This window comes from Equus przewalskii, chromosome 6 (genome assembly GCF_037783145.1).
Source record: "Equus przewalskii isolate Varuska chromosome 6, EquPr2, whole genome shotgun sequence".
Taxonomy (NCBI): domain Eukaryota; kingdom Metazoa; phylum Chordata; class Mammalia; order Perissodactyla; family Equidae; genus Equus; species Equus przewalskii.
The window spans coordinates 8,198,653-8,226,344 of record NC_091836.1 but is presented as its reverse complement, the minus strand read 5'-3'; positions in this window follow the sequence as shown (position 1 = coordinate 8,226,344).

Below are 27,692 nucleotides of genomic sequence, written 5' to 3'. Positions count from 1 at the left end.
CAAAGATTTCTTGGCCAGTTGGGTTCTCAATTTTAGTACCACTGATTCAGCCATGTTATGGCACATTTGGGCACACTGAGAAAGAATGAGAAAAAGATTGTTTTCCAGTTGTCGATAAAGAAAGTTCTACTTTCAGTCCGTCTGGTCCATAGCTCTACAGTGAGATTTGCAGTCTCTGTGGCTAAAAGCCTCTGTAAAGGTTGGGGGAAGGAGATGAATTGTGCCATTAGAAGAGTTTAAGCAGGAGCGCACATTACAAATTCAACTAAGGAGATTTCTGTGCAGCCATCTTTAGGTGAAGGGTGATAGTAATCTGCTAGATTCATAATTTAAGTCCTCTGTATGGAGTCAGATAGCTGTGTTTCCTCCTCAGTAAACTGGGGATGACACTAGCATCTATTTCAAAATGCGTTGTGAGAATTAAATAAGAAAATGTTTAAAAGTGCTTACTTGAAAAAAGAATCCAGCACACTTTGTCATCTGAGAAAGAAAGTTGCTATCAATAAAGGCATTAACCAGCTCAGCTCTCAAGTATCCAATTTCTTATTTCTATAACATCTGTTGTTTGTTTCTCAAAAAGTTATTTTAAGAGAACAAGTGCCAGCAGCAAACACACAGCACTGAGACTTTGTCCAGAAACTTCCATTTTTACTGCAAGTAGAAATTGCAATCTATGATTTCAGTGCAATTAAGGAAACTTTACTTACTTACTAAAAGTCCAAAGAGTCTGCAAAATACGTGTGAAGAAATTATTTTATAGATAAAATGAGCTCTAATCAAGTTCATGTAATTTGAGAGCAGATATAGAAGTGGAATTTGAACCTAGAGTTTATGATTCCGAACCCACATTTAACCTAAACTAACTGAATTCTTTTAGCCTAAATACTATGGTAAACAGTTTGTGAAGAAAAAAAAAGAAAAGAAAAAAATCCCACTTTTCTAATACTACAAAAATGTTCATGGGTTTTAAAAGAGAAACAGAAAGAAAAGAAAAAAGAAGAAGAGTTTATATGAAAGTTAAAGTACAGCTGCAAATTAATGATTCTTTTTTTTGTTTTGAGGAAGATTAGCCCTGAGCTAACAACTGCTGCCAATCCTCCTCATTTGCTGAGGAAGACTGACCCTGAGCTAACATCTGTGCCTATCTTCCACTACTTCATGTGTAGGACACCTGCCACAGGATGGCTTGACAAGCAGTGCATAGGTCTGCACCCAGGATCCGAACCAGTGAACCCCAGGCTGTCGAAGAGGAACCTGCGAACTTAACTGCTGCATCACCGGACTGGCCCCATAAATGATTCTTTAGAAATAACAAAGAAGTCAGAGTTAGTAAGATGGCACCAATTATTGATTTCGTCATTCATCATGCACCGTTTTACATATGTGAGCTGATCTCCTCTATAGGCTCCAGACTGTATGATAAGCTCTATTGGAAATAAAAAATGAGAGATACCACTCTTGGGCCCAAGGAGCCCATATTCTTTTGTAAGACAGAAATATTTAAATAGTTGCTATAAAAGATAAAACCGTGGGATATAGGTGTCGGGCTGGGAAGATGCAAGGTTGGAGGAGAAAGCTTCCTAAAGCAGGGATAGTGTGGAAGGTGAGTGAGCATTCACTAGAAAAACTGAGTGGGAAAAAGGGAGAGACAGATGACAAGGCTCCAACCAGGTGCAAAAGAACAGTATGCCAAGCACAATAATGAGTGATTTGAGATACTCATACAGTGCTGGGTATGAAAGAAAAGAGAGAACGCTGGTAAAGCAGAAAGAGCTAAAGTTGGAGAGAAAAGAAGGGTTTACATCACAGCCAACCCCAAGTGAGGATACAAACAAGGACAAGCCTGGGGAAGAAAGAATGACAACAGCTAGAAGGAATTGAAAATTATCCAGGAATATCACTGTCATTATGAGGCTCAGCTTCACTGAAAAAAACTTCTGTGATCAGGCAGCATAGAAAAGCACACGATTATGTAGTTAGATAAAAGAAAGTCTCTGTAGTAATGAAAACATTTCAAGGAAAATCCAGTTTGAGAGCAAAGATTGCTGAGCTAAGTGTTACCTAGGTTTCTGTCAGACAACAGACTTGGGTACAGGCCCATCTCCTAATCTCCCACATCCATACGATCAATCTTGGAACCAGCTCCATAAGCCAAACTATATCAGCACATTATGATTAAAAAAAAAAAAAAGGTAAAACTCAAGTTGTCACTGACAGTTGTATAAAATGAATACTGCAAAAGAGAAAAATTAAATATTTGTCCCAAACATACAATTTTAGAAAAAACTTCTGCCATTACAAATTTAAACTACCTCTCCTGATTTCTGCTTTCAGCTCTGATGTATAAAGAGCTTGAAAGTCATCATGCTCATCCTTAAAACAAGAAAAAGCTGGGCAAACTGAAAAATCAATGATTATGTGGATCTAGTGAAGAACTGAGGTTGCAGGATCAAAAAATACCCAAAATTTAGAGAGACAGGTACATCCAGAGAGATATAGCAACAAAAACCTGCTTACCTGGAATAGGAGACACTGGAGCCATAAATTATTAAAATTAATAGGAAGATATGTATGATAATTTTTATAAATTCTAGGAAGTCAAGTATGGACCAGCATGAGAGTGAGACTCTTCATAGACTGTAGTTTTAGGGGTGCACCCACATTTTTGTGGGCTTTATCACAGGAAACCATCAGGTTCTCATGGTGAAGGCCCAAGAAAGAGCTCCTCTGAGCCATGGCAGAGGAATGGAAAGAGCATCCATTGTAATACATGACAAGAGCCTTCTCTATAAAAAAAGCCCTGCTCTCCATGGAAAGATATTTTTCCAGAACACAATTAAAAACTTATCCCAGTTGGGGGAACAGAATTTCTCCCCACTAGAGATCCTTCCAACCTCCTCATCCTCTCTAAGGAGGAAAAATATGAAGTCAACAAGACATTGGACATTAGGAACATGGAACCCAGAAAAGAGAGTAGGAGGCAAGAAGGTGTGAAGGGAGATAAACGAACGTAGAAAAAACTTCTAAGGGTCACAGTCCCAAGACATAGGCCCATTAAAAATCTGAAATATGATCAAAAGAATATAAAATGCTTCCTCTCCCCTGTACTCTCACACTATCTCAAAAAGTATATTATCACAGCATAATAAGACTGGATTACAGCTACAGGAGCTACAAGACACAGACTCTTTCTAAAGAGGAAAATTTTGCAAAGCTCAAGGATGGGAGGAAAAATAAAACATTAGAAGAATCTGAAGCTTCTATCATCTACAGCTATAGAAAATATTAAAAACAGCCCCACTTCTAACCAGAATAACATACAACCTCACACTTAAAGTCTTTTTGCCTCAGTTCCTACTGCTACATACACTACTTTTGACTTTCAACAAAAAATTACAAGACATTCCGAAAAGCAAGAAAAAATAGAGTCTGAAGAGACAAACCAAGCATAACAAGCAGATTCAGATATGACTCAGATTTGAGAATTATCAGAATGGGAATTTAAAATAAATATAAATAATCTATTAGGGAATCTAATGGATAAAGTAGACAACACACAAGAAACAGCGGGTATTATAAGCAAAGAGATGGCAACTTTAAGAAAAAGTCAAAATGAAATGGGAGAAATCAAAAACTGTAGCAGAAACTAAAAATGAGTTTAACGGGGACATCAGTGGACTGGACATGGCTGAGAAAGAATCAGTGAGCCAACAACATCAAACAAACACGTAGCAACAGAGACTGAATTGGTGGTTACCATAGGGGAAGCGGGGAGGAGGGACGGCAAAAGTGGGGATTAGGCTCACATGTGTGGTGATGGATTATAATTAGTTCTCGGGCGGTGAACAGGATGTAGTCTACACAGAATTCAAAATATGTTACAATGTAAATCTGAAATTATTTAATGTTATAATCCAATATTACTGCAATAAAAAACAAAAATTGAAAAAGAAACCAAGAATCAATGAGCTGAAAGATAGGTTAGCAAAAACTTTTGATAACAAAATACAAACATAAAAGAAGGATTTTTAAAAAGTTCAGAACACCCAAGAATTGTGGGACAATTTCAAAAGGTATAACATATGTGTGATTGGAATACCTGGAGAAGAGACAACAAAGCAGAACACATATTTAAAGTAATAATGGCCAAGAATTTTTCAGAATTAATGGCAAAAACCAAAACACTGATACATAAATCTCAGAGAAGAAGAAGCAAAATAAATACCCAAAAATCTACACTTAGGAATGTCTAGCAGAAAATCCAGTCCCTGCCTCAAACAGAGAGAGAGAGAATCTTGAAAGCAGATAGTGGGGGCGGAGGGGAAACACACCTATAAAGAAACATGGATAATAATTACAGCAGACTTCTTATAATCGATGATGCAAGCAAGGAGTAGAGTGACATATTTAAAATCTTGACAGAAGATCTACCAACACACAATTCTATATCATGCTATACCTATAGCAAAATTAGCATTCAAAAGTGAAGGAGAAATAAAGTATTTCATGGACAAACACTGAGTAAATTCATTGCCAGCAGATGTGCCCTCAAGAGATATTAAAGATATTCTTCAGGTAGAAGGAAAATTATATAGCTAAGAAACTGGGACCTTGGATAAAAAGAAAGTGTCAGAGAAAGAATAAATGCAAAAAATATAAAGGCTTTTATTTTACTTTTTCTTAAATGATCTAAAAGAAAACTTTTTTTTAAAAGATTTTATTTTTTTCCTTTTTCTCCCCAAAGCCCCCTGGTACATAGTTGTATATTCTTCATTGTGGATCCTTCTAGTTGTGGCATGTGGGACGCCACTTCAGCGTGGTTTGATGAGCAGTGCCATGTCCAAGCCCAGGATATGAACCAACAAAACACTGGGCCGCCTGCAGCAGAGCGCGCGAACTTAACCACTCAGCCACAGGGCCAGCCCCCCCAAATAGAAAATTTTTTGTTTAAAGTAATAATGTTTTGGGAGATACAAGATATGGATAAGTGAAATGGCTGACACTAGTGTCACATGGGTCACAATGGAGAAATTAGGAATACTCTGTGATAAGGCACCTGCACTACACAGGATGTAATATAGTGTTATTTGAAGGTAGAGATAGCCTGGTTAAAAATGTATACTGCAAACTTTAGACCAACCACTAAAAATATAAAAATGAAGAGGAATTGATATGAAGAAAGTAGATAAAATGGAACCCTGTGAAATACTCAACTAAAACAGAGAAAGCAAAGCAAAGAAAAAAGAAGCAAAGAATAGAAAATGTTTGAAACCATGGTAGAAGTTAATTCAACAATATCAATAATCACATTAAATTTGAATGCTCTAAATATACTATATAAAGACAGAGATTGTCAGAATGGATGAGGGGAAAAAGAAAAAAGCTAACTATGTGTTGTGTAGAAGAAATCTACTTTAAATACGAAGACTCAGATAGTTTAAAAGTAAAGGAATAGAGAAATATATACCATACTATTATTAATCATAATAAAGCTGGATTATCTATATTAACCTCAGACAAAGTAGATTTGACTAAAAGGAAAATTATCAGGAATAAAAAGGAACATTATACAATGATGAAGGAGTTAATTCTTCAAAAGACATAACAATCCTTGATGTGTATACACCTAACAATGTAGCATCAAAATATGTGAGGCCAAAAAAAGACCATAGAACAACAAGAAAATAGATAAATTCACTATTATAGTTGGAGGTACCCCCTCTTTATGTAATTGATAGAACCAGCAGGCAGAAAGTCAGTAAGGGTATGCTTGACCTGAACAACACTGTCAATCAAATCGATCTACTTGATGTGTATAGAACACTCCACCCAACAACAGCAGAATACACATTCTTCTTAAGATCGCAAAGAACACCTACACTAAGATAGACTATATTCTGGACCATAAAACATACCGTAACAAATTTAAAAAGAATGAAAAACCATACAAAGTGTGTTGTCAGATCACAATGGAATAAACTAGAAATCAATATCAGAAAGAAAGCTGGAAAATCCTAAATATCTGGAGATTAAAACAAATCAAAATTATTCATGGATAAAAGAAGATTCAAGAGAAATTTTAAAATGATGTGAACTAAATAAATGTTAATTCAACTTATCAGATTTTGTGGGACACAGCAAAAAAGCAATCTTTTGAGGGAAATTTATAGCATTAAATCGCCATCTTAGGCAGCCCAGGGTTCTCCAGTTTGGATTCCGGGTGCAGACATGGCACTGCTTGGCAAGCCATGCTGTGGTAGGCATCCCACATATAAAGTAGAGGAAGATGGCAAGCCATGCTGTGGTAGGCATCCTACATATAAAGTAGAGGAGGATGGCATGGATGTGAGCTCAGGGCCAGTCTTCCTCAGCAAAAAGAGAAGGATTGGCAGCGAATGTTAGCTCAGGGCTAATCTTCCTCAAAAAAAAAAAAAGAAAAAAGATCTAAAATGAATTATCTAGAAATCTACCTTAGATAACTAGAGAAAGAGGAAATATGTAAGCCTGAAGCAAGCAGAAGAAAAAGAAATGTAAAAATTAAAATAAAAATTAATACAATTGAGAACATAAAAATAATAGAGAAAATAAACAAAACAAAAAGTTCTTTGAAACATCAATAAAATTGATAATTCTCTACCCTTATTAAGAAGAAATAAAGAAAGAGAGCACAATGTACTAATACAGGAAATGAAAGAGAGGTCATTAATACTGATTTCATGGTCATTAGAGGAATAATAAGAGAATGCTATAAATAATTATTTGCCCACCACAATTTGATAACAAATAAAATTGACAAATTTCTTGAAATACACAAGCTACCAACATTCATCTAAGAAGAAATACATAACCTGAATAGGCCTATATCAAGAAATGGAATCAATAATTAAAATCTTCAAGAAAAGAAAGTACCAGACCCATATGTTTACATAAGTCAATTCTACCAAACATTTAGTAAAGAAATGATACTGATTCTCCACAATCTCTTCTAGAAAATAGAAGCAGAGGGAACATTTCCTAACTCATTCTGTAAGGCCAGCATTACTCTACTACCAAAATCAGATAAGACATTACTAGAAATAAAAATTACAGATCAATATCTTTCATGAACAGAGATGCAAAATCCTTCAAAAAAAATAATAACAAACAAAGCTAACTATGTACACAAAGTATTATAGATCACAACCAAGTTGGATTTATTCCAGATATACAAGACTGTTTCAAGATTCAAAAAAACCAATGTAATCCATCACATCAAAGGGCTAAAGAAGAAAAATCATATGAACATTTCAATTGATGCAGGAAAAAAATCACATCCATTTATAATAAAAACTGTCAACAAATTAGAAATAGGGACTTTCTCAACTTGATAACATCCACAAAATCCTACAGCTAACGTCATATTTGGTGGTGAGAAACTGGATGCTTTTCTCTCAAGCTCAGGAGTAAGACCAGAATATACTCTCTCACTACATCTATTCAACATTGTGTTGAAAAGTCCTAGGTAGTGCAATAAGACAAGAAAAGGAAATAAAAGGCATATAGACAGAGAAGAAGAAACAAAACAGTTTTTATTTGCAGAGACATGATTGTTTATGCAGAAAATCCCCAAGAATTGAAAAAAAAAACCTCCTGGAAAAAATATGCAATAGCAAGTTTGCAGGAGGGACACAAGTTAATACACAAAAGTTAATTGCTTTCTAATGAATAATTGGAATTTGAAATTCAACTTGAAATTATTATAGCACCAAAATAATAAAAACTTCGTATAGATCTAAAACATATTTATAGGACCTAATGCTAAAATCTACAAAACTGATGAAAAATGTTCAAATAATATCAAAATAACTGGAGAAATAGTTAATGTTCATAGATCGAAAAACTCAAATTCGTAGGATGTCAGTTCTTTCTTTCCGCTTGATATATAGACTCAATGCAGCCTGAAAAAAAATTCCAGAACGTTATTTTGTAGACATCAGCAAACTGATTTTAAAGTTTATGTGGAAAGACAAAAAGCCAAGAATAAGCAATTCAATACTGAAGAAGAATACAAAATTGAAGGACTCACATTACATGATTTTAAGACTTAGTGTAAAGCTATGTAATCAAGACATTGGGGTGTTAGTGAGAGAATAGACACACGAATCATAAAGAGACTGCAGAAGTAGACTCACAGAATACGTAGAACCAATCATTGAAAAAGTACAGACAATTCAATGAAGTAAGGAGAGCCTTTTCAACAAATGGTGTTGGAATAATTGGACGTATGTACATGTGGTAGAGAAAATAATGCACCTCCCAAAGATGTCCATGTCCTAATCCCCACGCCTCTGAATATGCTACTTTACATGACAAAAGGGACTTTACAGATGTGATTAAATTAAAAATCTTGCCATGGGGAGATTATCCTGGATTATCCAGGTGAGACCAAGTAATCAAAGGGTCTTTTATAAGAGGGAGGCAAGAGGGTAAGGGTCAGAGAAAGAAACATGATAACAGAAGCAGAGATTTGAATCTGTTTGCTGTTGCTTTGAGGATGGTGGAAATGTTCATGAGCAAAGGAATTCATGTGGGCTCTAAAAGCTAGAAAGACTAGAAAATAGATTCTTTCCTAGAGCCTCCAGAAGTAACACAGCCCTCAAAATCTATTCTGTATTTCTGATCTCAAGAACTGTAAGAAAATAAAGTTGTATTTAAGCCATTAAGATTGTGGTAATTTGTTACAGCAGCAATAAGTAAGTAATAACTATGCAAAATAATTAATCTTGACACAGATCTTACACCTTTCATAAATAGTGTCAAAATGGATCATAGGCCTAAATGGAAAATGCAAAATTATAAGGCTTATAGCAGAAAACATAGGAATCTAGGTGACCTTTGGTTTGATGGGTAAATTTTTGATACCATACCAAAAGCAGAATCCATCAAAGAAAAAAATGATAATATGAACTTTGTTAAACCTTTAAAAACTGCTTTGAGAAATGTACTGCTAAGAGAATCAAAAGACAAGTGTGATATGCTGAATAATGCTCCCCCAAAGATGTCAACATCCTAACGTCCAGATCCTGTGGATATGTTATCTTACATGGCAAAATGGATTTATCAGATATAATTAAGGATCTTCGGATGGGGAGATTACCCTGGATTATCTGGGTGGTCCCAATGTAAACACAAGGAACTTTATAAAATGAAGGAAGGAGAGTCATGGTCAGAGAGAGAGAGAGTGTGATGCTATGCTGCTGGCTTTGAAAACAGAGGATGGAGCCATAAGCCAAGAAATGCTGGCAGCCTCTAGAAGCTAGAAAAAGGAAGGAAATGGACTCTCCCTTAAAGCCTCTAGAAGGAACACAGCCTTGCCAACGCCATGTTCATCGGACTTCTGATCTCCAGAACAATAAGACAATTAATTTGTATTGTTTACATTACACAGTTTGTGGTGATTTGTTATAGCAGCAACAGAAAACTAAAATCACAAGCCATAGACTAGAAGAACATCGTTGCAAACATATGTCTGATAAAGGACTCATATCCAAAATATACAAAGAAGTCTTAAAACTCCATAATAAGAAAATAAAAACCCAGTTAAAATAATGGGCAAAAGATCTGAACAGACACCTTACCAAAGAAGACAAACATAGGATTTTTAAAAAGTGTCTGAAAAGAAGCTGAACACATTACTCATCAGGCAATTACAAATTAAAACAATGAAATGCCACTACACATCATAGTGAAATGGCTAAAATTAAAAAAATAAACTGACAATATCAAAATATCAATTACTAGCAAAAATGTGGAGCAACAGGAACTCTGACTCCTTGCAGGTCAGAAGGGTACAGTCATTTTGCAAAGCAATTATTGTTTTTACAAAACTAAAGTCTTACCATACAATCCAGCAATTGCACTCCCAGGTAATTACCCAACTGATTGGAAAATGGATGTCCAAAACCAAACTTGCTTACGCATATTTGTAAGAGCTTTGTTCATAATAGCTGAAAACTAGAAGCAACCAACATGTCCTTCAATAGGAAAATGGTACAAACAAACCAGGGTACATTCATACAATGGAATTTTATTCAGCAATAAAAATAAATGAGCTGTCAAGCTAAAAACATACAAATAAATACTAAATGTTTGTTGCTGATTGAAAGAAGCTGGTCTGAAAAGGCTATATACTGTATGATTCTAGTTACATGACATTCAGGAAAAAATGAAAAACGATAGAGCTGGTTAACAGATCATTAGTTGCCAAGGGTTTGGAGAGGGATAGGTAAATAGATAAGGCACAGAGGAATTTTTAGGGCAGAGAATGAACTCTGTATGTGATACTGTAATGATGGCTAAATGACACTATGTATTTGTCAAAACCCATAGAACTTTACAAAGAGTGACACTTAACATATGCAAATTAAAAAATTCAGGAGGTACTGTGATTTCAGGATGAAATGCAGAATGTGACAAAACAACATAATGGTACTATAAATATATGGAGCAACTTCACTGAAATAAGTGGGAAAAAATGATGCTGATCTATGTAACTTTTGAAATTAGTGGAGTCTTTAACACTAAAGTCAAAAGGAGCAGTACATAAGAACTGTACTCTAGTTGATAAAGTTTTTTTCCCATGGGTGAGGGTTATAAATTCTGAGACAGCTATAAATGTATATTGGAATCGATGGTATTAAATAGATGGCAGATAGTGGGAACCATGTTTCTCACTGTCAGAGTGGGAGATCACAGATAAGCAAGGACAGGAGGCTCAAATGATCCATACAGTACTAGATTAGAGTTGGAGACCAGTACAAACTCATGATTACTTTAATGTAGATACAGACAGATACATATGGACATATTTATAGATTGATGTATATACACATATATTTCCATGCTCTGTCAGCTAACAGGACCTAGAAGCAATGATACCCCAGTAGCAATTAGCACACCCAAAACCTACATCATTGTCTCTAATACCATTCTCCAAAGAAAAATCATGACTTCTTGGAGAATTGGTTGATTCCAGGGTTAGGCAGGAATAAACAAGATGATCACAGAACATCTTTTAGTGACCAAAAGTTAGGAAGTGCTCAGAAATCAAAACGACATGGTAAAACGAAAGAGACAAAGGAGCCAACTGACAGAGCTCTCAATGTCCAAAGCTGGAACAATTTAAGCAACAAAATAAATAATACAGTATTGGATTATAGTACAAAGTATAAAATAAATAGCCCAAAACCCAGTCTAATCATGAGTGAAACATAGAACAAAGTTGGAAAATTTTACAAAATATCTGAATATTACTCCTTAAAACTATCAAGGTCTTATAAAACAAGGAAGTCTGAAAAATTGTCAGAATGAAGAAGAGGCTAAGGAGAGATGCCAACTAGTTATAATGTAGTTTCCTAGATACTAATATCTCTGTATGTGTACATGCACACACACACAAATATACATATTTTAAATGGTAGCATTACATTTTATATTGAATGATGAGGAAAACCACTATTAGATTCCAGAGAAAACAGCACAATTTTAAACCAAAAGAAAGAGATAAATTACCATTATTTGCAAAAAGTATAATAAATTTAAATGAAACCATTAAAATTATCTTATGAGCTATTAAAGTGTCCAGAAACAAGAAAAAATACAATAACTTGTTCAGGTTGTAGCAATAATAATAATAATATGTGGAAATATTTCAGCCACATGAAAATACGTAGCATAATCCTACTAAGAAATTATTTGTCTATGTGAATAAAGTAAAGGGAAAGAGAAGAGGTTTTCATATAATTTAAATGTGCCAAACACTGCACTGGGAATTTTATCCATACAGTCACATGCTATATGATGACATTTTGGTCGACCGACTGCCTACAAAATGGCGGCCCCATAAGATTAGTATCATATAGCCAAGGTGTGTAGTAAGCTATACCATCTAGGTTTGTGTGAGTACACTCTATGACGTTAGCACAACAAAATTGCCTAACTTTTTTCAGAATGTATTCCAGTCGTTGTTAAGCAACACTTGACTGTAATTTCCTCAAAAGAATCCAATAAAATAAGTATTATTGTCTGTCCTTTACAGATGTGGAGGTGAGGCCCTGAGTAACTAACTTGCACAAGATCACAGAACGTAAAACTATTTGAACCAAGATTCAAATCTTGGACTGAGAAATTCCAAGGTAGATGTTGTTTGACTCCATTGTGCTATAAAATGAAAGTTTTCCCATAGTCTTTCTATATTTAACTATTAAAATGAGTAACAAATAATTTGGTTTTTACTACATTGGTGGAAAAGTAGTATTGGTGCTTTTCTGAACCACTTCATTCCAATTTTTGTGGTTGTATTCTGCAGTTAAAATCCTAAAATTTTTTTACCTTTTTTCACGTTATGAATTTTTAAGAAAATTATTGTAATAGTCAAATGTATATATTCTTTTAATCCATTATCTCTCCTCCTCTTGTACCTCTCCTCTGGCAGGCATTCAAGGTTGCTAAGATTTTCTTTTGTAATCTTGTTTATGTGAGAACATCTTTCTGTTGACTTCTTGCATGAACACAAAGTTTAGAAATCTTGTTACAATTTTCTTTCCTATAAAGCTATATGTTCCTTTTTTTCCCAACATTTAATGTTGTTGACAAGTCATCAGAGCATGACCTGCGTTTTGTTCCTTTGTGTTCAAAGTGGACTCATATCATGAGATTCTTTGTTCGTGCAGTTTGACTGTTTTACCAGATTATACCTGATGGTTGTTGCTTTTTGATTAGCTTTGCTTTTATTTGTTTTATTTATTATTTTTAATGAATTATTTATTTTAGTTATTATTTATTTTTTATACTATTATTTATTGTTTTACTTATTTGGACTTTATTTATATTTGGAAAAAAATTTAGGTGTTTTGTATGCTAAGAGCAGTATAAGAAAAGCAAAAGCAAAGTGGGAAATGAGAAAAATCAAGACTGAAGAAGTTAGAGCCAGAATAAGTGAAAGTTCGGGTTCCAGTCCTGCTACATATTAGTAATATGGTTTAGGACAAATCATATAATCTCTTAAATTTACTTGCCATGTCTACAAAATGATGATCATAATCCCGATAAACTCTATAAACTATGTGGATTGAATAAAAACCGATGTGATTGCAGTAGCGCATCACCAGATCTGAATGACCAACCACTACGAAAAAGAGGAAGAAAGACATTTTAAACATGAGCTATTTTAAGCAAAGAATTTTATGTTGGGAAATTTAATACTGTAGAAGACTGCTTAGAAATTTCTGAGAAAAACTATATTAAGATATTGTTGAAAAAAATCCAAGTTTTATTCTGGCGTTTAAGACCATCTCTCATCGTGTTCTCTGAGATTTTGTTTGGTATGTGACCATATTTCACCCTCTCGCTTCAATTATTGTATAAGCAATTTTTAAAAGAACGTCTGCCTTTTTTATTAAGGAGCAATAGTAAATTTTCTTCCTATGAAATTTGAATTCAAGAATCCTTCAAGCCTCAAACATACTGTACTGATTCAGGTCCTGTTGTCATTCTCATCTGTCTATACCTGTAGGAAGCAAAGCTGTTTTCATTCAAAATAACAGGAGTACAAATACACCAACCCTGGTATCTGGTGTTGTCATCTTACAATGCTGCAGTCTGAATGTATTGTCGTTTAATAGCCCCAACCAAATTGATCTCTATTTTTTATAATTCAAAAAAAATTATACTAACAGGATTTGAAGCCATGAAGAATTATAGTTTGTAATGACCAATTTTAACATGTTTTATAATCCATCAAAATGAGAATATTACCTTAGGGTATAATTTATTTTTCCTTATCATAAAATTCCACCATAGTTAGAACAGTCATATAAATAAAAAAATGAGTCCCTTGCAGAGGTAATGAAAGGAAACCCATTCCATCTTCCTCCTGGTGTTTTATTCTGGCTCTTTTGACAGCTGAAGACGCCAAAGTGCGATCAAACGCCTTTAGCACAGAAATGAAAAATGTAAGCATTAAGCAAATTTGTCCATGTGAAATAATTGACAGTAGTATAAAGAGATTCAATTCAGTGGTTTATAAAACATAAGAATCTGATCTAAATTAATTTGGAATTACAAAGCATGAGAAGCATATGATATTTGGCAAACTAAGGAAATGGATTCATGTGTTTTCTATTTCTATTTATATAATCTACATTCATTCCTTTTTAAAAGAAAGAAAAGCACAAAGAGCGTTATTATTTTTAAAGAAGGTTCTTAGTTCTTCTTTTCTGGTATTCTGTAGAAACGTATAAATAGCCCTGCTCTCTGAGCACAACGTCTTTATACATAAAAATCAGGAGGCCAAGAGAAACGAAAAACAAGACAGAGAATATTGATTAACTGAAGCACGGAATTCAAATCAGCATTTCCTGAATGTCCCTTAATTACAGTTTAACACAGAGGTTTATTTGTGCAAAAAGGAAAGGTGATCTGAAAGTAAGCATGTTTATGAAAAATAAAAGGTTTAGTTTTTTTCCTTAATAGTGAGTTTTTAAAAAAACTTACTGATGCAGGGGAGGATCCAAGATGGCGCCGTGAGTAGTCCTCTTTGTCTCTCCCCCTTCGAGTCCACAATTATTTGGACACTCATTGCTTAACAAAGGATATCCAGACAGCATCTCAGGACGTCTGAGAGACCCACGCGACTATACATCGGAAGACGGACGGACTATCCTCCGGGAGGATGTGTACATAGGTGAAAACTCTCCGACCCCGATGGAACAGCCTAGTACCTGCAAGTGGCTTTCTTCCAACGGACGCCCGCAGAAGATCAACACACACCTAGGGCAGGAGCGAGCACACAACAGAGGAGCGACGGTGGAAACAAGTGACCAGAACCCCACCTAAACCCCCCGCAATTACTCCTAAACGCAGAGGGAAACTCTAGCGTTACACACCTGAGCCCGCGGGGAGAGTCTTTCCCCGCCATTGGCGGGGACATCCTGCCTAGTGTTCATGGCACCCGGAGGGTCCCAGAGAGAATCACTGAGGGTACGGAGGCCCCCCAGCTGCCACTGCCTGCATGGTGGGGCTAGGGATTGCCAGAGATCTCGGAGAGGACTGGGGCTGGGTGAAGCTCCAGAGGCCGGCTCCACGCCCCGGAGGGGAAGCTCCAGAGTTCTGTCCGGGCAGCAGACAAAACTCTCTGTCTGCCATTAGCGGAGGGGCCACGCCCAGCATTCACAACTCCGGGAAAGTCCCGGAGAGAACCCCAGAGGGCGAGGTGACCCCCAGCTGCCATTGTCCGCCCCGTGGGGTAAGGGATTGCCAGAATTCTCGGAGAGGACTGGGGCTGGGGGGGGAGCTCCAGAGGCCAGACCTGCGGCCCAGAGGGGAAGCTCCAGAGTTCTGCCCAGGCAGCAGACAAAACTCTCTGTCTGCTATTAGCGGAGGGGCTACGCCCAGCATCCACAACACCGGGAGGGTCCTGGAGAGGAGAATAGCAGGTAGGGCAGCAGCTGACCAGCTACCACTGAAATCAGGATCTCCGGCTATCCCCCAAGACAGGGCAAAGGGCTCCCTGAGTTCCTGGGGAATAGGACTGGGGCTGGGGGAGTTCCAGCAACCCAGCTCCATAGCCTAGGGGGAAACCCTACAGGCTCACAGCAGCCTCAGGGAAAGCCTCTGCACAGCACTAGTAGAAAGCACCCATCCAGCAGCCACAAGGCTGGAAGACCCCGGGACAAAAGTAGCATAGCTAGGTGAACTAACCACAGACTGTAGAAGATGCCAATAGCTCTCCTGCGACCCACAGTGGACAAGTGAGATTTTGTGGGTGCCGAAAGTGACGGAGCGAGCAAATATAAGTGATCCCACCCCTGGCCGCTGGAAAAGCCCATAACACAGTTGCAGACCCCAAGGAGGGAGCACATCTAGGTGGGCTGCAACAGTAGGCACCAGCAGCCTGAAGCCCCCCTGTGACGGCCCCCACTGCAGAGGAGGGAATCCAAAGGACCACTGTGACTACAAGGAGGGGCCCAGGCCGTAGCAACTGCGGACAGGGTTCCTGGTTGGTGCAGTACAAACAGCTGCTCCCCCACTGCAGCAGCTGAAACAAGTGAAAGGAGCAAGTAAACTCTATCTCTATGCGGAGGCACAAATAAACAACATCAAGCAATATGAAAAAATACATTAAATCTCCAGAACAGAAAGAAAACAACAAATACACAGAAAACAATCCCAAAGAAAATGAGATATATAACCTAAATGATGATGACTTCAAAACAGCCACCATTAAAATACTCAATGAGTTAAGAGAGAATTCTGACCGACAACTCAACGAGTTCAGGAGCTATGTCACAAAAGACTTTGATACGATAAAGAAGAACCAAACAGAAATATTGGAAATGAAGAACACAATAGAGGAGATTAAGAAAAATCTAGATGCACTGAACAGTAGGGCCGATAATATGGAGGAAAGAATTAGCAATTTGGAAGATGGCAATATAGAAATGATGCATGCAGAGGAGGAGAGAGAAGTAAGATTAAAAAGAAATGAAGAAACTCTCCGAGAATTATCAGACACAAATAGGAGATGTAACGTAAGAATTATAGGTATACCAGAGGGAGAAGAGAAGGAGAAAGGGGCAGAAAGCCTATTCAAAGAAATAATGGCTGAGAACTTCCCAAATCTGGTCAGAGAGATGGATCTTCAGGTGACAGAAGCCAATAGATCTCCAAACTTTATCAATGCAAGAAGACCAACCTCACGGCATATAGTAGTGAAGCTAGCAAAAGTCAACGACAAGGAGAAAATACTAAGGACAGCCAGGCAAAAGAAACTAACCTACAAAGGAACCCCCATCAGGCTATCAGCAGATTTCTCAGCAGAAACTTTACAGGCTAGAAGAGAGTGGAATGATATATTCAAAAATCTGAAGGACAAAAATCTACAGCCGAGAATTCTCTACCCAGCGAAAATATCCTTCAAATACGATGGAGAAATAAAAACTTTCCCAGATAAACAAAAATTAAGGGAGTTCATTGCCACAAAACCTCCTCTTCAGGAAATCCTCAGGAAAACCCTCATTCCTGAAAAATCCAAAAAAGGAAAGGGGCTACAAAACCAAGAGCAGAGGAGATAAGTAGAAGGTCAACAACAGAGAGTAGCAGCTCTACATCAGAACAGATTAAACCATGGGACGAGAAACAAAGGAAATTGAAGAAAACCGGAAAACAAGACACAAAATGGTAGTGGTAGGCCCCCACATCTCAATAATCACTCTAAATGTAAATGGATTGAACTCCCCAATCAAAAGACGCAGAGTGGCAGGATGGATCAAAGAACAAGACCCAACAATATGCTGCCTCCAGGAAACACACCTCAGCCCCAAAGACAAACACAGACTCAGAGTGAAGGGATGGAGAACAATACTCCAAGCTAATAATGAACAAAAGAAAGCAGGTGTCGCTATACTAATATCAGACAAGGTAGACTTCAAAGCAAAACAGATAAAGAAAAAGAGGGACAGTATATAATGATAAAAGGGACTTTCCACCAAGAAGACATAACACTTATAAATATATACGCACCCAACACAGGAGCACCAAAATTTGTAAAGCAACTCTTAATAGAACTAAAAGAAGACATCAACAACAATACAGTAATAGTAGGGGACCTCAACACACCATTAATACCAATGGACAGAACATCCAGACAGAAGATCAATAAGGAAATAATAGAATTAAATGAAAAATTAGACCAGATGGACTTAATAGATATATATAGAACAATTCATCCAAAAACAGCAGGTTACACATTCTTCTCAAGTGCACATGGAACATTCTCAAGGATTGACCATATTTGGGGAAACAAAGCAAACATCAATAAATACAAGAGAGTTGAAATAATATCAAGCATCTTTTCTGATCATAATGCTATGAAACTAGAAATCAAATACAAGAAAAAAGCAGAGAAAGGTGCAAAAAGGTGGAGACTAAACAACACGCTTCTGAACAAACAATGGATCATTGAAGAAATTAAAGAAGAAATCAAATATTATCTGGAGACAAATGAAAATGAGAACACGACATACCAAATCATTTGGGATGCAGCAAAAGCAGTCCTAAGAGGGAAATTCATCGCAATACAGGCTCACCTCACTAAACAAGAAAAAGCTCACATAAGCAACCTCAAACAACACCTAACAGAACTAGAAAAAGAAGAACAAACAAAGCCCAGAGTCAGTAGAAGGAGGGAAATAATAAAAATAAGAGCAGAAATAAACAATATTGAAACAAAAAAGACAATAGAAAAGATCAATGAAACACAGAGTTGGTTCTTCGAAAAAATTAACAAAATTGACAAACCATTAGCCAGACTCACCAAGAAAAGAAGAGAGAAATCTCAAATAAATAAAATTAGGAATGAGAGAGGAGAAATCATAACAGATACCAATGAAATACAAGGGATCATAAGAGAATACTATGAAAAACTATATGCCAACAAATTGAACAACCTGGAAGAAATGGACAAATTCCTAGACTCCTACAATCTCCCCAAACTGAATCAGGAAGAAATGGAGAATCTGAATAGGCCAATCACAAGTAAGGAAATAGAAACGGTAATCAAAAACCTCCCCAAAAATAAGAGTCCAGGACCAGACGGCTTCTCTGGAGAATTCTACCAAACATTCAAAGAAGACTTAATGCCTATTCTTCTCAAACTGTTCCAGAAAATTGAGAAAGATGGAGTACTCCCTAACACATTCTATGAAGCCAACATCACTCTGATCCCCAAACCTGACAAGGACAACACAAAGAAGGAGAACTACAGGCTGATATCACTGATGAACATAGATGCAAAAATCCTCAACAAAATTTTGGCAAACCGAATACAGCAACACATCAAAAAGATTATACACCATGATCAAGTGGGATTTATACCAGGGACACAGGGATGGTTCAACATCTGCAAGTCAATCAACGTGATACACTACATCAACAAAATGAAAAACAAAAACCACATGATCATCTCAATAGATGCAGAGAAAGCATTCGAGCAAGATCCAACACCCATTTATGATAAAAACCCTCAATAAAATGGGTATAGAAGGAAAGTACCTCAACATAATAAAGGCCATATATGACAGACCCACAGCCAACATCATACTCAATGGACAAAAACTGAAAGCCATCCCTCTGAGGACAGGAACAAGACAAGGGTGCCCACTTTCACCACTCCTATTCAACATAGTATTGGAGGTGTTGGCCAGAGCAATTCGGCAGGAAAAAGAAATAAAAGGAATCCAAATAGGTAACGAAGAAGTAAAACTCTTGCTTTTTGCAGACGACATGATCTTATATATAGAAAACCCCAAAGAATCCATAGAAAAACTATTAGAAATAATCAACAACTACAGCAAAGTAGCAGGGTATAAAATCAACATACATAAATCAGTAGCATTTCTATACACTAACAATGAACTAACAGAAAAAGAACTCAAGAACTCAATCCCATTCACAATCGCAATGAAAAGAATAAAATACCTTGGGATAAACTTAACCAAGGAAGTGAAGGATCTATACAATGAAAACTACAAGACTTTCTTGAAAGAAATTGACGACGACATAAAGAGATGGAAAGACATTCCATGCACATGGATTGGAAGAATAAACATAGTTAAAATGGCCACAATACCTAAAGCAATCTACAGATTCAATGCTATCCCAATCAGAATCCCAAGAACATTCTTCACAGAAATTGAACAAACAATCCTAAAATTCATATGGGGCAACAAAAGACCGCGAATTGCTAAAGCAATCCTGAGCAAGAAAAAAAAAGACGGCGGAATCACAATCCCCGATTTCAAAACATACTACAAAGCTACAGTGATCAAAACAGCATGGTACTGGTAGAAAAACAGGTCCACAGATCAATGGAACAGAATTGAAAGCCCAGAGATAAAACCACACATCTATGGACAGCTAATCTTCGACAAAGGAGCAGAGGGCCTACAATGGAGAAAAGAAAGTCTCTTCAACAAATGGTGCTGGGAAAACTGGACAGCCACATGCAAAAGATTGAAAATTGACCAGTCTTTTTCACCACACACCAAAATAAACTCAAAATGGATCAAAGACCTAAAGATTAGGCCTGAGACAATAAGTCTTTTGGAAGAGAATATAGGCAGTACACTCTTTGACATCAGTTTCAAAAGAATCTTTTCGCACACTATAACTCCTCAGCTGAGGGAAACAATAGAAAGAATAAACAAATGGGACTTCATCAGACTAAAGAGCTTCTTCAAGGCAAGGGAAAATAGGATTGAAACAAAAAAACAGCTCACTAATTGGGAAAAAATATTTACAAGCCACTTATCCGACAAAGGGTTAATCTCCATAATATACAAAGAACTCACACAGCTTAACAACAAAAAAACAAACAACCCGATCAAAAAATGGGCAGAGGACATGAACAGACATTTCTCAAAAGAAGATATGAATATGGCCAATAGACACATGAAAAGATGTTCATCATCGCTAATCATCAGGGAAATGCAAATCAAAACTACACTAAGATATCACCTTACACCCGTTAGATTGGCAAAAACATCCAAAACCAAGAGTGACAAATGTTGGAGAGGTTGTGGAGAAAAAGGAACCCTCATACACTGTTGGTGGGAATGCAAACTGGTACAGCCACTATGGAAAACAGTATGGAGATTTCTCAAAAAGTTAAAAATAGAAATACCCTACGACCCAGCCATCCCATTACTGGGTATCTATCCTAAGAACCTGAAATCAGAAATCTCAAGAGTCCCTTGCACCCCTATGTTCATCGCAGCATTATTTACAATAGCCAAGACGTGGAACCAACCTACATGCCCAGAAACTGATGATTGGATAAAGAAGATATGGTATATATACACAATGGAATACTACTCAGCCATAAAAAAAGACAAAATTGGCCCATTCACAGCAACGTGGATGGACCTCAAGGGTATTATGTTAAGTGAAATAAGCCAGTCAGAGAAAGACGAACTCTATATGACTCCACTCATAGGTGGAAGTTAGTATATTGACAAGGAGATCTGATCGGTGGTTACCAGGGAAAAGGGGGGGTGGGGAGAGGGCACAAAGGGGGAAGTGGTGTACCCACAACATGACTAACAAAAATGTACAACTGAAATCTCACAAGGTTGTAATCTATCATAACATTAATTAAAAAAAAAAAACTTACTGATGCAGAAACTCAGAATGAGGATTTAAAAAAACAACGTAACTGATGTACTCAATAACTAAAAGCATGGTAATAAAAGTCACTCTTTCAAGCTTAGAACTCTCAATATGATGAAAACAACACAAGTTTGTACCATGGGATTTTAGGCACAATGAAAATACATAGAATTTTTCTCTATAGGCAGGACCATGTACTGTGGATCAAGATAACTAATTCCTCTGCATGTCTAGAATTTCACTCACTCTAAAAGCAGAGAAAATTTCTTAACCAATTGATAAGACACTATAAGTAATTCCTACTCATTTCAATAAGATAAAAGGGAAAGACATAAATATTGAACATCATGTGTGAAAATCTACCTTTTTAAACAGTATATAAAAAGCCCAAATCATACTTTATTCGCAACAGAAAATAAAACAGCTGGTTGTCTTTATCGTTGAGAAAATAAAAAGCAGCCAACAGAAGAGTCCATAGAGTTCTTTTCCTAGTAACCCATCCACCTGAAGTGCAGTTTTTGCGTGGATTTTTATTGGCATGATATGTCAATGTCAAATATGTTTGAAGAGTATTTAAGGTTTCGTTATAGCAACGTCTCCCAAGATGTTTTCTATTTCAATCTTTTCTTTTATCATTTGCATGATTCATTACATCAGTAGCATCCTGATTAATTTCATTTTATGGCCCAGGGGTGTAACAGATGTTTGTTGTTTTTATTTATTTGTTTTCCTTTTGGAATTTTTCTAACAAAACAAAATATTGTAAATACTTGCTTAGTATTAGACCACCAAAAATTTTTAAACAGCTTTTTACTTCAGGGGTTTATATAAGTCATCAACAAAAAGGAGGGAAAGTGAACTGATGTTAATTGAATTAGAAGTTTCTAAGAGTTAGAGATTTTATATGTGTTGTAATTTATTCACCACAATAGTACAGCAAAATTTTTATTTTATCCCCAATTTACATTTGATAAAACTGAGTATCAGAGAGGTTAAGGACCTTGCCCAAGAACCCATATGAGTAGAGTCGGGAATGAGATCAACAGCACAGATGTACCTAGCTTTAAAAGTTACCACTTAATGTAAGAATCACCTTCACTGATAAAAGAAGAAAAACTATATGATTTTTTCACTTAAGTAGGTACAAAAACACTCAGTAAAAATGACTTGCTCTTTGTAATTTTAAAAAAGAGCCAATGGGGGACTAGAAATAGAGGGGGATTTCCATAACCTGATAAAGTATATTTACTATAAACCTACAACAAAAGTCATGTCAAATGGTGATTCATAGACTCTTTTAAAAAAATCAAGAATAAGACAAGGATTTTTGTTATCACTATTTCTATTGAACTTCATCCATAACATACTAACCAAAGCATTAAGAAAACAAAAATAAGCTTTTTAGTTTCATGTAATTCCACTTGTTTATTTTTTATTTTGTTGCTTATGCTTTAGGTGTCATATCTAAAGAACATCGCCAAGATCCATGTCAAAGAGCTTTTTTCCCTATGCTTTTCTTCTAGGAGTTTAATCGTTTCAAGTCCTACATTTACATCTTTGATCCATTTTGAGTTAATTTTTTTTTTTAAGATTATGATAGATTACAACCTTGTGAGATTTCAGTTGTACATTATTGTTAGTGATGTTGTGAGTATACCACTTCACCCTTTGTGCCCTCCCCCCACCTCCCCCTTTTCCCTGGTAACCACGGATCGGTTCTCGATGTCTATATGTTAACTTCCACCTATAAGTGGGGTCATATAGAGTTCGTCTTTCTCTGTCTGGCTTATGTCGCTTAACATAATACCCTCAAGGTCCATCCATGTTGATGCGAATGGAACAATTTGGTCCTTTTTTATGGCTGAGTAGTATTCTTGAGTTAATTTTTATAAGTTGTATAATACAGGGTCTAGTTTCATTCTTTTGCCTTTGGATATCATATTTTCCGAAAACCATTTGTTGAAGAGACTCTTTTCTCCATTGAGTATTCCTGGCTCCCTTAACAAACATTAGATGACCATATATGCATGGGTTTATTTCTAGGCTCTCGAGGCTATTCCAGTGGTGCATGGCTCTGTTTTCATGCCAGTACTATACTGTTTTGATTACAGTAGCTTTGTAATGTAGTTCGACTTCAGAAGAGCTAAGCCTCCAGCTTTGTTCCTTTTTCTCAAGATTGCTTTGGCTATTGAGGTCTTATGTGGTTTCATACAAATTTTAGAATTGATTTTTCTACTTCTGTAAAAAATGCCGCTGGAATCTTAATTGCCTTGAATCTATAGATGTCTTTGGATAATATGGATATTTTAACAATGTTAATTCTTCCCACCCCTAAACATGAGATGTCTTTCCATTTATTTGTGTCTTCTTCAATTTCTTTCATCAATGTCTGACAGTTTTCTGTGTAGAGACCTTTCACCTCACAGATAGAATTTATTCATAGGTATTTTGTTTTTGATGCTATTGCAAATGGGGTTGTTTATTTCTTTTTCAGATAATTCATTCTTAGTGTACAGAAATGCTACTGATTTTTGTATGTTGATTTTGTATCCTGCAACATTACTGGATTCATTGATTAGATCTAAGAGATTTTGATGAAGCCTTTAGAATTTTCTCTATATGAAATCATGCCATCTGCAAATAGAGACAATATTACTTCTTCCTTTCTAATTATGATCTTTTCTTTCTTCTTCTTGAGTAATTGCTCTGGCTGGGACTTCCATTACTGTATTGAAGAGGAGTGGAGAGAGTTGATACCCTTGTCTTATTTCTGATCTTAGAAGAAGAGCTTTCAATCTTTTGCTATTGAGTATGATGTTAACTGGGGGCTTGCCATATATGTTCATTATTACGTTGAGGTACCTTCCTTCTGTACCTAATTTGTTAAGAGTTTTTAATGTGAATGGATGTTAAATTTTATCAAATGCTTTTTATGCATCTGTTGAGATGATCATATGATTTTTATCTTTCATTCTATTAATGTGATGTATCACATTTATTGATTTGCATATTTTGAACCATTCTTACATCCCAGGGATGAATCCCACTTAACCATAGTGTATGATCTTTTAACATGCTGTTGAATTCAGTTTGCAAGTGTTTTGTTGAGAATTTCTGCATCGATATTCATCAGGGATATTGGCCTGTAGTTTCCTTTCTTGTAGTGTCCTTATCTGGCTTTGATATCAGGGTAATACTGGCCTTGTAAAATGAATTTAAGTTGTTCCCTCCTCTTCAATTTTTTGTAAGAGTTGAAGAAGGATTGCCATTAATTTCTTCTTTAAATGTTTGGTAATGTTTAACAGTGAAGCCCTCTGGTCCTGGACTTTTCTTCACTGGGATATTTTTAATTACTGATTCAATCTCCTTACTAGTAACTGGTCTATAGTGGAGGTTTCCAGAGGTGGAGATAGGCAGTGGGGAATAAGGTGAGGGTAGTCAAAAGGTACAAACTTCCACTTATAAGATAACTAAGTTCTGGCGATGCAATGTGTAGCATGATGACTATATTTAACAAAACCATATTGTATATTTAAAAGCTACTGAGAGAGTAGATCTTAAAAGTTCTCATCACAAGGAAAAAAATTTTAACTATGTGAGATCATGGATATTAGCTAAACTTTTGTGGTAATCATTTCACAATATGTACACATGTCAAATCATTATGTGGTACATTTTAAACTTATACATTATTATATGTCAATTATGTCTCAATAAAACTGTAAAAAATATTTTAAAAAATTTTAACAAGTAAATATTCCAACTGTGTAACCTGAAATCCTCTGTGCAAACTCTAGGAAGAATTGTCTTAAGGTAAACTAAATTACTTAGGGCTTATTCCTTTTAAAGGTTAATTTATATCCCTAAATGATATTAATAGTCAAAGAGAGATTCAGAGTTAAAAATGAATGCATACCATTTATGTGATTAGAAAAACAAAGTTAGTAGTACGTTCATGTACTAATATGAAAATTAATTTTATTTGGTTTATACTGAAAAATCTACAAGAAAGGAGAAAAAATAAATTTTTTTATAAAAATAAAGAAAAGAAAAAGAAGTAATTAATACAACGATGGGAAAGACAGAATCAAAAGTATCACTGATTATAGATTATATGCTTGTGTGTAGGGAAAAAAGAATTTATAGACAAATCATGAGAATTAGTAAGAGAATTCACCAAGTTCACTAGATATAAAATCAAGAATAAAAACTTAGTATCATTTCTAAACACTAGCAAAAAATAATATTTAAATATATCATTTACTATGGCAATATATACATAGATATATAAATACCTGAATAAAAATTGAAAATGTTCAACATCTTACATAGAGAATTACAGCATTTTATTGAAATACATCAGTGAAGACCAAATGAATGGAAAATATATCATAATCATAAATAAGAAAAGTCGATTTCATAAAAATGTCAATTTTCTCCAAGTTAATTAGTGCCATTCTAATCAAACTGCAATCAGGTTCTTGTAGAATTGTTAAGCCGATTTAAAAATCTATATGTAAATGCAATGAACCAAGAATAATAAGGCGTTCTGGAGAAAAAGCAAAACCAAGTGAGGAAGGGCTTGGCCTAGAAGATGTAAAACATTATTTTAAAACTAAAAATTCAAGCAATATGTCATTGGTGCATAGATACACAGACACATCAAACAGAATAGACGAGGGGTCCAGCCAGTATGCAAAATCTGTTATCTGTTTTTGTGAATAAACTTTTTTTTGAAACACAGCCATACTCATTCCTTTATATATTGTCTATGGCTGCTTTCCTGCTAAATGGCAGAGTTGAATAGTTGCAAGAGGGATTATAAGGCTGCAAAAGCCTATATTGTTTGCTATCCAGCCCTTTAATAGAAACATTTTGCCAATCCCTTGATTAGAGAACCTAGAAGCACACTTATGTATATATGAAAACACGATGTGTGATAAGTTGGATAAATGATATTGCTGGTAAGTGGGGAAAGACTAGACTTTTCAATGAAGAATTCTCAGACCATTGTTTCCATAGGTCATGCTATAAAACACATTAAATATAATTCCAAGTGGATTAAAGACCTAAATTAAAGATGTACAACTTTTTGGGGGATTTTGGTGAGGAAGAGTGGCCCTGAGCTAACACCTCTGTCCATCTTCCTCTATTTTGTTGAACACTGCCACAGCATGTCTGATGAGTGGTGTAGGTCTGTGTCCAGGATCCAAACATGCGAACCCCAGGCTGCTGAAGTGGAGCATGCCAAACTTAACCACTGTGCCACCAGGCCGACCCCAAGATGTATGACTTTTAATAGAAGAATGTCTTCACAAAGACGTAATAGAAAAGAATTCCAAACAAGGCTTAAAAATCACCAAACACAGGGGCCAGGTCCATGACCTAGTGGTTAATTTCTCATGCTCCACTTTGGTGGCCTGGGTTTGGTTCCCAGTCCAGAACCTACACCACTTGTCAGTGGCTATGCTATGGTGGGGACCCATATACAAAATAGAAGAAGATTGGCAACAGATGTTACCTCAGGCTGAATCTTCCTCACGGGGGAAAAAATCACATACCATAAAGGGAAAGATTTTGTTGAAAATTTTGATTATATTAAAATTAATAAGCAGGAAATGACAATAAGCCTTCACACATGCTGTACTTGCAGCCGGGAATCATCTTCTCTCAGATACCTAAATGGCTAACTCCTACATTATATCAGGTTCCCTCTAAAGCAAACACCAAGACATAGATTCCAGAGCAGGTAGTTTACTTGAGAAGTGGTCCCAAGAAGAACAGGTAGATTAATTCCTTGAACAGGAAAGTGGAGAAAATCATTACATGTGTGTAAATGAGTAGATTATTCTTATTGGCAACTGGGGCTCCTGCTCCTTATGGGCCTCTGAGAGACTGTGTGAGACAAAGAAGCCAGAACATAATCCACGTACACTCATCCATCATTACCTGAAGGCTAATTATGTGGATGTTATCTCCCCAGCACTTCTGGTATGATCCACATGCAGCCCAAGCACAGTCCTGCAGCCAGAGAACATCCACGGGCAGAGTTCCAAGTGCTGCAGTAAGAAGCCATCAGATAGACAAAAGTGGTCAGTACTGAAAGGACAAGGACCGAGCATCCTCACTTGGGCCACTATACAAATATCAGCTCATCAGAATGGCTTTGCCTGATCACTCCATATAAGATATCGTTCCAGTTACTTAGTTACTATCTTCTTAACTGCTTTATATTATAGATATTTTTATTTATTTGTTTATCCTCTGCCCCTATTCCTCACTAGAATACAAGTTTCAGAAAGACAGAGATACTGTTTCATAAATTACTGTATCTCCAGCACCTAGAATAACTTTGACACATAGTAGATGTTAAATTAATTTTTGTTAAAGAAATAAATGCATGAATGAGATGCCATTTCATAAACATAAGAATGAGAAAAAGTAAAATCTGAGGGGATGGACTATAATTAGCTTTTGGGTGGTGAACA